The sequence below is a fragment of the Lonchura striata genome, chromosome 3 (assembly GCF_046129695.1).
Source record: "Lonchura striata isolate bLonStr1 chromosome 3, bLonStr1.mat, whole genome shotgun sequence".
Taxonomy (NCBI): Eukaryota; Metazoa; Chordata; class Aves; order Passeriformes; family Estrildidae; genus Lonchura; species Lonchura striata.
This window is the reverse complement of record NC_134605.1, coordinates 1,167,532-1,180,790: the sequence shown is the minus strand read 5'-3', so window position 1 is coordinate 1,180,790 and position 13,259 is coordinate 1,167,532. Positions and strand designations below refer to the sequence as shown.

The 13,259-nt window shown below is 40.4% G+C and overlaps 1 protein-coding gene across 3 annotated transcripts in view; it reads left to right on the top strand.

Annotated features, from left to right (window-relative positions):
- The window catches only part of PELI1 (pellino E3 ubiquitin protein ligase 1), a 42,686-nt gene that overhangs the window by 19,676 nt on the left and 9,751 nt on the right, over positions 1-13,259 (top strand). Inside the window, exon 1 of one of the 3 annotated variants that reach the window (XM_021555844.3) lies at positions 4,667-5,593. The exons of the other annotated variants lie outside the window; for them this stretch is intronic. The gene's annotated coding sequence lies outside the window, so the exon portion shown is untranslated. Of the gene's footprint in view, positions 1-4,666; positions 5,594-13,259 lie in introns of those variants that run through there. 3 annotated transcript variants of the gene reach the window in all.

The window sequence follows — 13,259 nt, the reverse complement described above, 5'->3', positions numbered from 1 at the left end:
AAATGTTTTTCATCACTGAGATAAAGATGTTTTTCAGAACTGACTTCTAGCAACTGTCTTAGGATTCTCTGTACAAGTCCATGGTCAAATGATCTGGCTTTGTGGGAATGAAAAATTTCAGGTAATGCAGGTTCAGCTAGTTCTGCTATAACCTTAAATGCTTTGCAAGTACAAAAATTGTGTCTTGGAAATTAATTCAAATTGGGCCTCCCTTTCTTTATTTAGGGGAAACCATAAAACCTGAAGCTCAGTGAATCTGTTTTCTGATGCTGAAAGATTGCTGAACAACATCTAAAAAATACTTCAAGGAAGTGCTTCTCCACAGCTGAGATTAATTGAACCAGAAATGATCCTAGAGAACTTAAAAAGAAATCTTTTACAATAGCTTTTTCCAGGTACCTGGGAAATTAAAGTCTTGGAAAGAAGCCTGGTGCAGCTACATCTGTATGGCTGTGACTTGGCAGATGACTTGCATCAGTTTGACCTTTTTGGAAACAAATGTGCTTTTTTCAGAATAAGGCTTTGCCTATCATTGTTTCAGTCTTGAATTTTTAGGAATTCAGCACATCTGATGATTCAGGTGGTACTTGAAGCCAGGTGAAGAACCATCTGTCCTGGTTCCAGCTGAGATAGAGTTAATTTTCATAGCAGCTGGTACAGTCCTGTGTTTGTATTTAGGATGAAAATAGTTTTAATATGCTGATGTTTTGCTGAGCAGTGCTTACTCCAAATCAAGGACTTTACAGGGTCCCATGTTCTGCCAGCCAGGAGCTGCACAAGAAGCTTGGAGGGAGCATGGCCAAGACAGGTGACCCAAAGTGGCCAAAGGGATTCCCATACTGGACATCATGCCCAGTATTATAGACTGGGAGGGGCTGGCTGCTGCTCATGGATGGTCTGGGCATCAGTCAGTGGGGTGGTGAGCAATTGTGCACCTCTTTCTTGGGTTTCCTTTCTTTCTCCTTTTATGTTGTCTCTCTTTTCCTTATTAGGTTTTGTTTTAATTTATTTCAATTAATTGTTTTTATTTCAACCTGAGGGTTTTACCTTTTTTTTCCCTGACTCTCCTACCTTTCTCACAGGCGAGGGTAGGGGTGAGCAAGCTGTGTGGTACTTGGTGACTGACTGGGGTTGGTTAAACCACAACTTTAAGAGCAGCTTAATTCCCAAATGTCTTACTTGGGCACAGTAGCTGTGTTGAATTGCTCATTGGGCCCCATTTCTCTTGTGTAGGACTTTCCTGGTGTAGTTGAGGGACAGGCACACAAATGTAAGGGTGGAACGGGACCTCATAAGAAATGGTCATTAGGTTTGTCTCATGGCAAAGTGTGACTCCTGTGATGGGAAATGCCTCTGTGCAGGGTGATGACTTGTTGCTACTCTGTAACTAGGCTGCTTCAGTCACAAATTGCTCCACAGTTGCTTAAGGGTCTCTATGGCTGGATGAGCAACGTTTTAGAGTTGGCAAATGTGTTTGAAGGAGAATTTGTTGTGCCTAAAGAATTCAAGGTTCTGTTTAGATCTTTCACTCAGCTGTCCTGCAAATCTAATTAACCTCTTCTACCCCTTCCAGAAGTGGTCAGTATAGAAGAGTTCATAAAGTACCATCTACCCTCATGTCACAGGAACTTGAGATGTAGAAAAGGGTTCTTATCTGGAAGCTGTAGCTATCACAATGGACCTTTGTTTTCTTGGCCCTTGTAAGAACTTTCTTACTTCTTGCCAGAAGCCACCACACTGTAGTGCAGGGGATTAGGTCATTTCCTTCCTTCTCCTCTTCCTGCAGATTATTTGATTAGCATTTCTATTGTATACTCTAAATAGCATGTTCTTGGCTTCAGGCTGGTCCCCCCCTCTATAATCTCTTTAAAACACTGTAGTATGGCTTTTTATTAGCAGCGTAACATGGGAACTCCTTGCACAGAGATTACCTGTGACGTAACAAAATAAAAGGTTAATGAGGCTGCTAAATCAGTAATCCTCCCTTCTTTCTTCCTTCATGCACCTGAGATTAGGCTTCTGGGAACCCCCTAACAGTGTTAATGCCTTACAATACATGAAATAATTTTCTTGTTTGGATATCATTGTATTGGATCAGAGTTCAGCCCCTGACTTCATGGAAAACAGAGTTCAGGTTGTGTGTAGTTCAACATATGTTCAACGTTCAGCATTGAGTGTACAAGTATACCTCCCCCGTGGGATCATTACACGTCCTGGTCTTCTACCAGGTGTTTTGCTTCCTTTTCTCAGCGTTTCCTTTCCTTCAGTCTCTGTTTTTATATACCCTGCGTGCAGTCCTTTCAAGCTCTTATGCTACATGGAGTTTTTAGTCCACTCCTTGCCTGTTTTGTTGAATAAAATTATCAACAGGTTGTTTAGAATGTCAATCTTGAAATGTTGTAGTAATATACAGATAAGGATAACTCCAGCATGAAGAGTTTGCCATTCAGTCTTGCTAGTCTGGACACTAGAGGCCATGGTGTTGCCCATTGCCCCGTCTGTAATTTTAGCTGTCATTTTAGCTGGAACAGCTAGAAATGCATTCCTCTTCAGAGCTCATGTTGAATGTCATGTGAAATCACGTAATTGTATCAAACTGTACAGCATCTGTTTGTGAGTCAGATAGAAGAACATGACGATAGAGCCCTTTATTTCCTTAACAGCTTCAAAGAAAGAACCTCCCCTGCAGTTCAGCATGGCTTTGTGAAATTAGCAGTGATATCTTGGGCTACAGATTGCATTGTTTTAGTCTGGCATGGTATCTGTACTCCAGGAGAAATCAGATGGCTCACCTAGCGACAGCATGTTGGAGGCATTTCATTCCAGTCCTCAAGGCATGGCGTAGTTCTTGTGATTCCGTGAAAATCATTAAACCCTCCTCACAAAAGTGAGGGGCAGTGCTGACACAAGAACAGCTGAGCAGAGCATGGCTGTGAGTAAACACAGGCAGGGAGACAAAGTGGTTCAAACTCTGTTGGGTGAGATTCAGAGGCAGGCACATAGAAGTGTGCCTAGGGGCAAAATAAACCCTCAGAAAAACTGGATTAAGATGGGGCATGATTAGCTATAAAAAGGACATTGTGTGATGTTGCCTGATTGCAGTAATATGAAGGCAGGTAAGTATTGTTATCTGCAGGAGGCTGGTTGGGGTGGTAGAGGGCAAATCCACCTGCAGCTGCTTCTTAGGTGGCTGCAGCATAAAGTAATCAACAAGCTTATTAACCTGAATGCTGAACAGCTGCATCTGTAAAATAAAGAATGTCTGGAAATAAAGGAGTTCTAGAAGCAAATTAGTTTTGAAGTTCTGCATTTCAGGATGTTTTGAAACAGTACAACTCAAGTTTTACCACTTGTGTGAGAAAAGTAATGCAGCTTAGAAGTGGTCATACCAATGTAACTAATCACTGTGGTTAAACGCCTGAATACAGAACACCTTTTGTACTCTTGGTGCTGTATCTGTGTGTTAAGTGATACTAATGCAGTCCTGATGTGGTTTTCTTTTTTTTTTTTTTAACAAAATCACAAAAGCAACCCTTAGCCCTGATTAGAACAGCATTCAAGTTGCCAACTTTGTATGGGCTGGGGGGAAACAGAAGATACTTGAAAGTGATGAGGGAGGTGGGGTGATGTGACTCCTCCAGCCCAGTAAAAATTGCCATTTTAAGGATCTACACATTACCAGTGAAAAAATTGGGTTTGTGTGCCAGTGGCATGAGGCTGTTGATTTTTGGCAGGGAGGAGGATTCAACCTAACTCTCAAGATCAGGCTTGATGAGTCCCTGGTGTTTCTGTTGAGATGGATGCAGAAGGTCGCTGTCCTCTCATTTGCATTGGTAAAATGGAATTACAGAACAAACACACAAAAGCAAAATTATTTGGGTTGAAATAGTTGGAGATTTGTGTGTGGTTTTGGTTTTTCCCTTAGACCCATGCCAGTTTAGTAATCTGATAGCTGTGATAATGACCGTACCATTTCAGAGCAGTGTTCAGTCCTGTGGTTTTTTTTGTCAACCAGAAGAGTGGAAACAAGGGAGCACCTGTACGTCAGTGTTTCTCCAGGCACTCTCCAGTGTTCAGCTGCTCTGGTTCAACCACTTCTGTGGAGCAAGGTGATACCTTTGTGCTTAGTAATCTATGGTAGGAGGAAAAAAGTGTCTTTGAGCCTATGTATAGTTTTATTATCCAGAATAACCTATGACAAAATGTTCTGCAGCTAAATTTTCTGGGTAGGTGACAAGATCCTGTAACAGGACAGCTATACTGTATTACTTAGGGGAAAGTTTGCTGTGGAGTATGGGTTGAGAAGAGAGAAAACACAGATGCATTCACCTTGTTCTCAGCAGTGAAGCTGACTTCTGTGGAGCTGCAACATATGTTGTGTTATGGCATTATGAACAGAAAAGCTGTTTTGACAGTTCTTAGGTTTGAGTGTTACCCAGTGGCTATACTGTAAGGTGAACTGGAAAAGAGTTCTGTTAAAAAAATAACAGAGCAGATAAACCAACTTTAAAACATTGACAGATCAGTCCATAAAATTGTGTTATAAGATTGAGGTTGCAAGCCAAGGAGGGAGCAGCAGAAACAGGAGCAGCAACAGTCACATGTACAACATAGAGATGTGAATTGTCAGGCTCTATCAACATTGCTTGAGCCAGGGTAACCATCTACCCCTTCTTCACCCACTAGAGCTGCAATGTAAAACTTGATGTAAAGGTTAAGCTGCTGTGTCATATCATGATTGCAGCAGCCTCACAGCATTTGCATGATCAATTCCACGAGGTAACTTGGAAGCTGTGGTAACTTGATCAACACTTTATGGCTCAGACATTTAAATTATCCCACCCACTGGCTTGATGCAGTGATTTTGGTGTTGGTGGAATGAGAAATGAGCTCATAACCTGGTCTGGCACATGCAGATTTGCCTTTCTAAATGTGCATCCTACAGGATTGAGCTGTTCTAGAATCATTCGCCATGACAGTCCAGTACACACAGGTGGCATCTGCAGAGGTGTCATGTGTCCAGTCCTACAGTTTTAGTGAAAACAGAGATAGCAATGCCTGAAGAGTTTCTGCTGGCATAATTCTCAGTGTATTAAGAAATTACTCTTTGTGTGGGAGGTGAGGAAAGCTAGCTGGGCTAATAAATTATGGTTAAAAGAAAAAAAGAAGAAAAGGTATAGCATGCATGGGTACAGTTATGTAAGAGAAGGAAATAAATCAGTGTTTCTCTGAGAACCTCATCCACAGAGCTGCCAGGCAATTGGGCTGCAGTATTGTTCTCAACACACCCTCTGCTTCCTTTTTTCCTTTTTGGGGCCAGGGATGGATGAATTGATGGAGCAGGAGCAGGATGCCGGTTCTGCCTCCAGCCAATGCTGTGTGGTGCCGCGGTGTTTACCCAGCTTACGCAAGGCAGAGCCGGCCCCTCTCGAGGCAGGAGGCGCTTCCCACGGCTGAAGTAAAAGCACACAGAGCAGTCACTCAGTCTGGCAGTTGCTGGGGGTTTAAAGGAGTTGGTGGATTAACAAGATCGAAGGGTTGGGTTTTTTTCTTCTCCGCTGTGTAGGAATACTGCAAGGACACAAATATCCTGGTAAGTGCTCTGCATGCCGCCACTTTTCCCTTTTACTGTGGTGTTGTTTCAGTCGCTTTTCTAAAAGTCTCCTCAGTTGCAGTGGTTTTCAGTGATGCGGAGGAAAGGAAATCTGAGAGCAGGCAGTGTGTCTGCAGGCTCCCCTTCCACCTCAAAGAGGCAGAGACATTCAAAGTGCACAGCACAGTAAGTGCTGTTTGATCATGTGTCAGTCACTTCTCATTTTTAGGGTGTAGAGTAAGGTGCCTTAAAACTGCCATTACCTAACAAAATCATACCAAGGGTAATTTCTCATGGAGCTGTTAAATATTTCTGTTGTCTAAACCAAGAAAAAGCCTTTAAATGTAAATGTAACTCCTGTTTCTGTAAGATGATATAGTATGCTATGTGAAAAGGCTTTGGTGTGATACAAACAGCTATTTAGCAGTTACTTTGGTACATGAACTGCCTTATCAGGAAGTCATAGGCTCATAAAAAGCAAAACTGTAATGTTCGGGCATGTAGAACGAGAAGTCATTGTGGTTTTTTGCAAGCCCAGGCTCCTCAGCCGTATATTCCAGTACAGGTGCATGAGACAGTGGATTTTCCTGGACTTGAAAAGCTCTATTGCTTTGTGTAAGAATAAGATGCTTCTGCTTTGGTCTAAGCTCTTAGGAAGTTTTACTCTTGTGGCTGCCTCTTAAGTGAAAGTTGGGACTGACTTTTTGTTTTCCTTGAGGTAATACTTTAATTAGTCTGAAGCAGTGGAGAAGGATAATGTTAAACATTTCTAGCTGTAGAGTTCTCTGCAGCAGAACTATACTTCTGTGCTAGTATCATAGAAAGTTTTTTCTTTTCTGTTAGTATGCAGGGCATACATATACATAGTTGTATCTGAAGAGACAAATAGGTATGCTGTGGCTAATGAACACCTGGTGTTCTCCCAGCATGCTTCTATGTAGTATTATTTTTTGGCTTTTTCATACAAGTTACAAATAAACTTCATGTGATAATCTGAGTGAAATGAAAATAAAATAAAAAATACATTTTTTTCAGCATAGTTTGCACTTGCATTTTCCCTGTTAGTACAGTTAAAGAGAAAGCTGCAAATTAATCTTCTGAAGTAGCTTGTGTGAGTAACTCTGGCAGAAGTTCAGCTGATGGAGCAAGGACAAGCTGTGGTGTTTGTCCCTCGCTCCAGAGGGTCTGAGCCCTGTGCACGGCTCCGCGCATTGTCACTGCCACATCCAAAAGGGACAGGGGGGTTCAGGCTGCAGGTAAACTGCTGAAGAACTTTCTCAGCTAATTAAGGTAATATTGCAGTGACAGCTTTAAAATAGACACCTTGTGCTAAAAGACAAATGTTTTTGGCTTCCCACACGCAGTCTGAATTACATCATTTGTAACCCGTAGGAGGTTATCGTGGTTTCCTCAGGGGAGGATCAGCTGTTACTTTTCATAACTGAAAAAAATTCGGGACTATTTCTTTGTCCAAGGGAATATTTTCAGAATTTATTTTTGTCAGTCTTTTGGAGTGGATCATTATTGATTACATAAATCTTCCAGGTTTAATACACCCAACCACATTCTCATGTCATCAATGGCAGTTCAGAATAAGACTACTGAAGTTAGCAGAGGTCTGACTGAAATCAGACCCCTGTGCTTAGATGGGCTTTTTCAGTCTTCTGAAGAGGAATGCTATTTTTGAGTACTATCATAAAGTACAGACTTTCATATAGGTGCCTATAATAGAAGTCCTATTCTAAAACACTTCCCTTGTTCATTGAGCAAGGTTGCTTGTCCTCAAGGCACTGTTCCTGGCTTTGCTGAAACTGCTGAGGGCTTCTCAGACCTGCTTCTGAGGCTGGAACAGAGCCCAAAGCAGAATGCTAGATTCAACCAAAACTGCTGTTTCTTACACTGGACAAAATTAGCTGTGACCTTAGAGCACAACAGTAGATTTTCTCTTGTCTATCAAGTTAATGCCCCTTTCAGAGTGTCCACAGACAATGGGTTTTTGTGTGTGTATGTGCTCTGACTCACGTGACTTAGATGACCAGCCCCCTAATGGCAGGTGTCCATGGTAAAAAGATGCTTTTATTCTGTTTGTGACAATGAAAAACTCCTCTATTGAGATTTTAAAGATGTTCTCAAGGCATAGTAGTAGATAGCTGTTGCATTGGTTTATGCTTGATGTCCTGTGCAGGATCAGCTGCTTGCTCATTTCAGAGCTTGGCCTTGTTGCCTTGTTTTTGTTGTCTTGTTTTTGTCTTGCTTTCATATCATGAGACACTTTGGTGTGTAGTGGATGACTAAGCTTATTTTGAGTTACACAAGAAAAGGTTTACAGTATAGACTAAGGAAATAATAAGCCATACTTATTATACTTATCTAGCAAAAGGCTGGACTGATAACTCCACGCTTCCAAGGCTTCTTGGGGATTTTGATGCTGAAAAGCTCCCTTTTTCTAGAAATAAGAAAATTAATTTATCTTCCTTACAAGGGTAGTATATGGCTATTGATGTAAAGTGATAGGCATTTAAATTGCACTAACAGTTGCATCACTATACCTTCCCTGTACATCTGTAGTGAAGGATGCAAGCTGCACACAGAATGTGGCTAATTTCAAAAGTGGAGTCTAAAACCTGCTGATGGTAAAAATTGCAGGTGTGTGTGGGAAGGAAATGTGAGTTTGTTTTTAACTGGAAACGGGGAGAAATGTTAAAACTAGTAGATAAACATATGTTCTTTTTACCCAGTGATCACTTCAGTAAAAACTATTTTAATACAAGCTTACAAAAGTATTTATAGGAAAAACAGTTAAAGGAGAATAACTTCCCAGTGGTGAACGTTACTTCACCCATCACGTAGAAGAAAGTGATTTCTCAACCTTTATCTCAGCTTTCAGAAACATAGTGATGCAAGGACCTGAGTCCTTGTTGCTTGCACCAGTGGAGATCAGTAACATCATTGAAGTTGTTTGTGAAACCTGGCAAGTTGGGCTTATTGGGAACACATACTCAAGCAAGCAGTGAGTCTGCTGCTGGGAATTACTGTGACGTTTTGGTTTTGGGTGGCTTTGTGTGTGGGGTGAGGGGGGTTGGGTTTTATGTTTTTTTTTTTTTGTTTGTTTGTTTGTTGGTTTTGCTTGTTTCTTTTTTTAATTTTTTTTTTCCCCTCTGGTTACTTACTGCCTCTTCCTTCCACACTTGCAAGTATCTTGATCCTGAGAGACTAGTATTCTGTACAGCTTGCTTGTGTCTCTCAGTGACTCTTGACTTTAGTATTCTGGTAGTTTAAATCTGGAAATCAAGATTTTTTCCTTTCAAGTGGTGAGATGTAACCGTAGAAGAGGATAGGGAGTGCTGAAATAACGTTCTTGTATTCAGAGGGTTTTGGTTTCTGATCTTGCAGTCACAGGAGACCTGCTAGTGGAAACTGGAGTGATAAAGAGCTTAAATGTGTAAGTGGATATTGGCAAACTTGAATCCTACTTGTGTATTCTCAGGTGTTGTCACACCATTCAACGTGAATTGTTTGTTTGCAGGATGGGGTTTTAAATCCAAATAAAGCTGTAGACACTAATGTGTAAATCTTGAGGGATAAGGACAAAATCTTGTTTCATTGGTAATGGAGTTACTTATAATTTATGTCTAGCTGGTCAAAAGTGCACTGTTGAGGGCCACATGCAGCTGATCTCCAAGCATGGAAATCTCACAGGCTCTGTGGATTGAGAGTTTTTCCCTCCCATAATAGCTAATCAGGATTTTCTGTCTTGTAGCTTGTTTGTTGCCTCTTGTTCTGCCACTGCAAAAGGACTGGATTCCATTTTGTCTCTATTCCCTCTTGTTTAGCAAAGAATTGCTCAGGGAAGAGCTGTATGTGAGGATTGCAAGGGTAGTCAGTGCAGAACTGCAAATAGTAAAAAAATAAAAACGTCAATAGATAAAATGTCTCGTGCATTACTTCCAAAAGAAAAAACAAGGCAAACCTTACAATATGTAGATATAGAACATAAATATAATATTGTAAAAAGGGAGGGGGAAATACCCATTTTTTGCATCTGAATCAGCATCTTTTTATTTTAATATATTCGTTGACAGAGGACTTCTTTCTATACTGTGGAAGTGGTTTTCTATGCAGTATTTTAGAAAAGGGCTAGTCTGGCACTAGCTACAGTTGCTAGCAGCCTATAATGCTGGCTCTGTGTTTAGAAAATGACGGTAATTTATTACAAAGAGACTTTTATTCTAGTATTTTTAGCTTTCAGCCGAGTGTTTAATGAATCTCTGCCTGGGCTCATTGAATTTATGTTCTCCCCTCCCCCACCCCATTTTAACCATTAAGATACCACTATTCTTGCTGCAGTTCCAGAAGCTGTCTACAAAATAGCAAATTTAATTCACAAGGTGCTGTGCCTTACTGCAAACAAAATCTGAAGTAACTAAAGACTGGTTGTGGGTGAGTCTCAGGACCTGGAAAGGCACCTGAATAGTTGCAAATGATTGCTTAAGCTGGAGCTGATAGTTCAAAACCAGCCTAAATTCATCTGTCTCTGTCCCCCATGGAAAATGATGTGCTCAATGGAAGTGAGCTCTTAACCTCGCCTACTCTAAAGCATCATTTGGGAGGTCTTCCCAGGGGGATAGCCTGGATACAGGGAGCAGTGTTTGCATGAGACAGGAGAGACTATAATATGACTTTTCCTTCTGGAATGGAGTCAGAATCTGTGGCTTGCTTTCTCAGCTATGGCAGTCCTTGCCTTCTGTGGCTTTAGGGAGTACTAGAGAGCAGGAAGTCTTGTCAGAAGCCAGACTCACATTCCTCAAACAGATTTAAAATGTTGTTCTCACTTCAGTTGTTGTCACTTTGCAGTCCTTAAAAACAGTTGCATGTGATAGTATTGAGCATTGAACTTTCTGTTGCCCCCAGAGCCACCAGTGTTGAGAATAAAAATATTACCTGTTCATGAGTTCTTCCCATTCCAGTTTCCTATTTTTGATACTGAAGGATTTTAACTGGTACCCATTGTGGTTTGGGGCTAACTGCAAACAGTTGTGCTTGCCTTTAGCCATGCAAGTTGCTTTACTCTCAAAATCTTTTCAAATCCGTAACACAGGACTGTGCAAAGGTAAGCGTTTTCAGGCTTCAGTCTCTTCTCTTTGGCAGAATTCTGAGATCTTGACATGAAATGTTTGCTGCTGCCAGTTCTATGATTTTTGGAAGAACACTGGATGAGATGGAATCTTGTAATTGACATCTTATTCCTTATCAGTGTGTTGAATGTTCTTGGAGAAGTTTAGAAGAGTCTGTTGTTCAGAGCTTGCTCCAATGAAGCCTGTTCCACTGATGTCTGGAAATGCTACTGCAAGAAGCAGCAAAAATGTAATTTGTGTGTATTTTATTCAAATGTTTGTTCCTCAGCTGTATACTGGCCCTTCAGAGCCAAGCTGTCTTTTTAATTAGCCTTTCCTAACTTTATGAAGAAAAGTAGTACTCTAGGAATAAAAAGTTGTTAGGTTATACTACAAGAGAAGGCCCATTATATATTTTGTTGGGTCCTTTTCTTCTACTCAACAGTTTTCCTTCAAGTAAATTCTTCAATCAGCTTTAAATGATTCATAAGCCTCCTCTATTTCAGGAGTGGAGATGTTTTCCCATGGCAGATCAGACTCATCTCCAGTGGGACAGCACCTGAGTTTTATTCGCAGACATGAAATTTCCCTTGGACTGATCTTCAGGACCTCACTGGAAGGATATAATTGTTCTTTGTTATTTAAGGGAACAAAAATATTTTCCTTTTGGTACAGTGCACCAGACTAATCACACTGGATGAGACGTAGTGTGTATGTTGGACTGATTATTTTTTAGGAGTAATGAATCTCGTATGTGCTTGAGTTGAAGTAATCTGGGGGTGTAGTAGCTGTGAAAGTGGTGTGTGAAGCTCATATAGGTTCTGAGATGTAGTTGAAAAAAAAATTAAGTTCAAACATTTCAGCCAGAATTTTGAAAGGGAATGAGCAAGCTGTGTTGTTAATGATGGCTCTAGATTTCTAATGCTTCTACCTTCCTTAAGTTTAATAAGAAGTGGATTTCCATCACGTGCAAAATGAACTTGAGTGGGTTTCTTTAAATGTAAAGCAAAAGAAAATGTTTTAAGGAGGAACTGAGCAATAGATGTGGGACATCTTTCCTTGTACTGAGATTTTCTGTATAACTCCTTATATTGCTGAAGTCTGTCCTTGGGAACTGCTGACCCCTTTTATAGTTTCTGCAGGTAACACATTAGAATCTCCTTTAACTGTTCACGTTATTTTCATGAGGTTTTGAAGCTGACTCAGACTGAGACATGTATTTTTTTAGTTTTCTATTAAAGTTGTTCCCTTGGATGAACAGAAGAAGAGAAACTGTACCAAACCCGTTCTTGTACTAATGGCTAAAGTTATTTTAAGTGCTTGCCTTCCCACTTTCTCTAAGTGAAAAGATTAGCTCTTTAACACTAATTTAAATCTTCGGTTACCCTGGTGTGGTGTTTCCTAGTTCTATGCTGTTTCCTTATAGGCACTGCTGTAGTTTCATGGCAGTATTTCTTGTGAGTTGTTAAATGTGAAAGCAGAGAACAACTGTTGGCCAAGATGAAATTAATTGTGAGGAAGACTGAATTGCAGGGGAGAGGCTGTTGAGGAGATCAATATTCAAGCAGAAAATAGGTGAATCATGTGGGGAGGAGATGAGAAGATGAGCTCTTCAAGAAGGCACCTGTACAAGCAAGTATAATGCAAGAGGATCTTAAAAAATGCTGCAGTTGATTGTAAAAATACTTAATAGAAAATATATCTTTATTTGACATACAAATAAATCATGAAGATTTATACTCATTTCATAAGTAGAAATACTTCAGAAGGGAAATGTGTCTAAAGAACTGAGCACTATTAAACACTAGGATCTATATAGTTCAGTATGAAGGTCAGAAAAGCAGCCCTGAGGTGTGTTCATGGCACTTAGTTCCAGTGTGGTGCTCCAAAGTGGGGTGTGATGCCAGGAGGTAAGGAGGGCCCTGGAAGACATGAAAATTGTGAACAAAGTTAATGTTGTGGGGCTCTCTTTATCAGATGGGGCAATCTCCACTTCAATGCATTGTGACTACTGGCATGACTAAGGTCACATTTTCGTGTGATAAGTTTGCTTTAATGTCTTCACTCTAGAATTCTAAAGGCAAAACCTACAACAGTGAGTAAGTTCACAATCCCAGGGGAGTTACTGCTGCACTTGGGTCAGCAATCCAGAAAGGCTTTGAGCAAACTATATGTTGTTGTTGAGGTAGGGGTGGGAATGAAGAGACTTTATTGTTAGAAGATAAAGAATGATTTTTATTTAAAAATGCTTTTTTTAATGGAGAAAATTGTGAACATTAATTTTATTGGTTTTAAAGTAAAAATATTTTACTTTATTGGTACACTAGACTTAGGTCAGTGTGGTAGAATATATTTATAAATACTATGAACAGAAAACAAGATAATAGATTGTTTACATTCCTCTTGGACTTTTTTCCAGGCTTAGCCTGGCAGAAATCTTTCTCTTCTTCTCTCTGACTGAACTGAGTATATCCACAACTACTCCTTGACTCTCTCCTGTGCCACTGCCATTGTTCCTGTGTGACAGAGGGAGACTGCTGGATCAGTAAAAT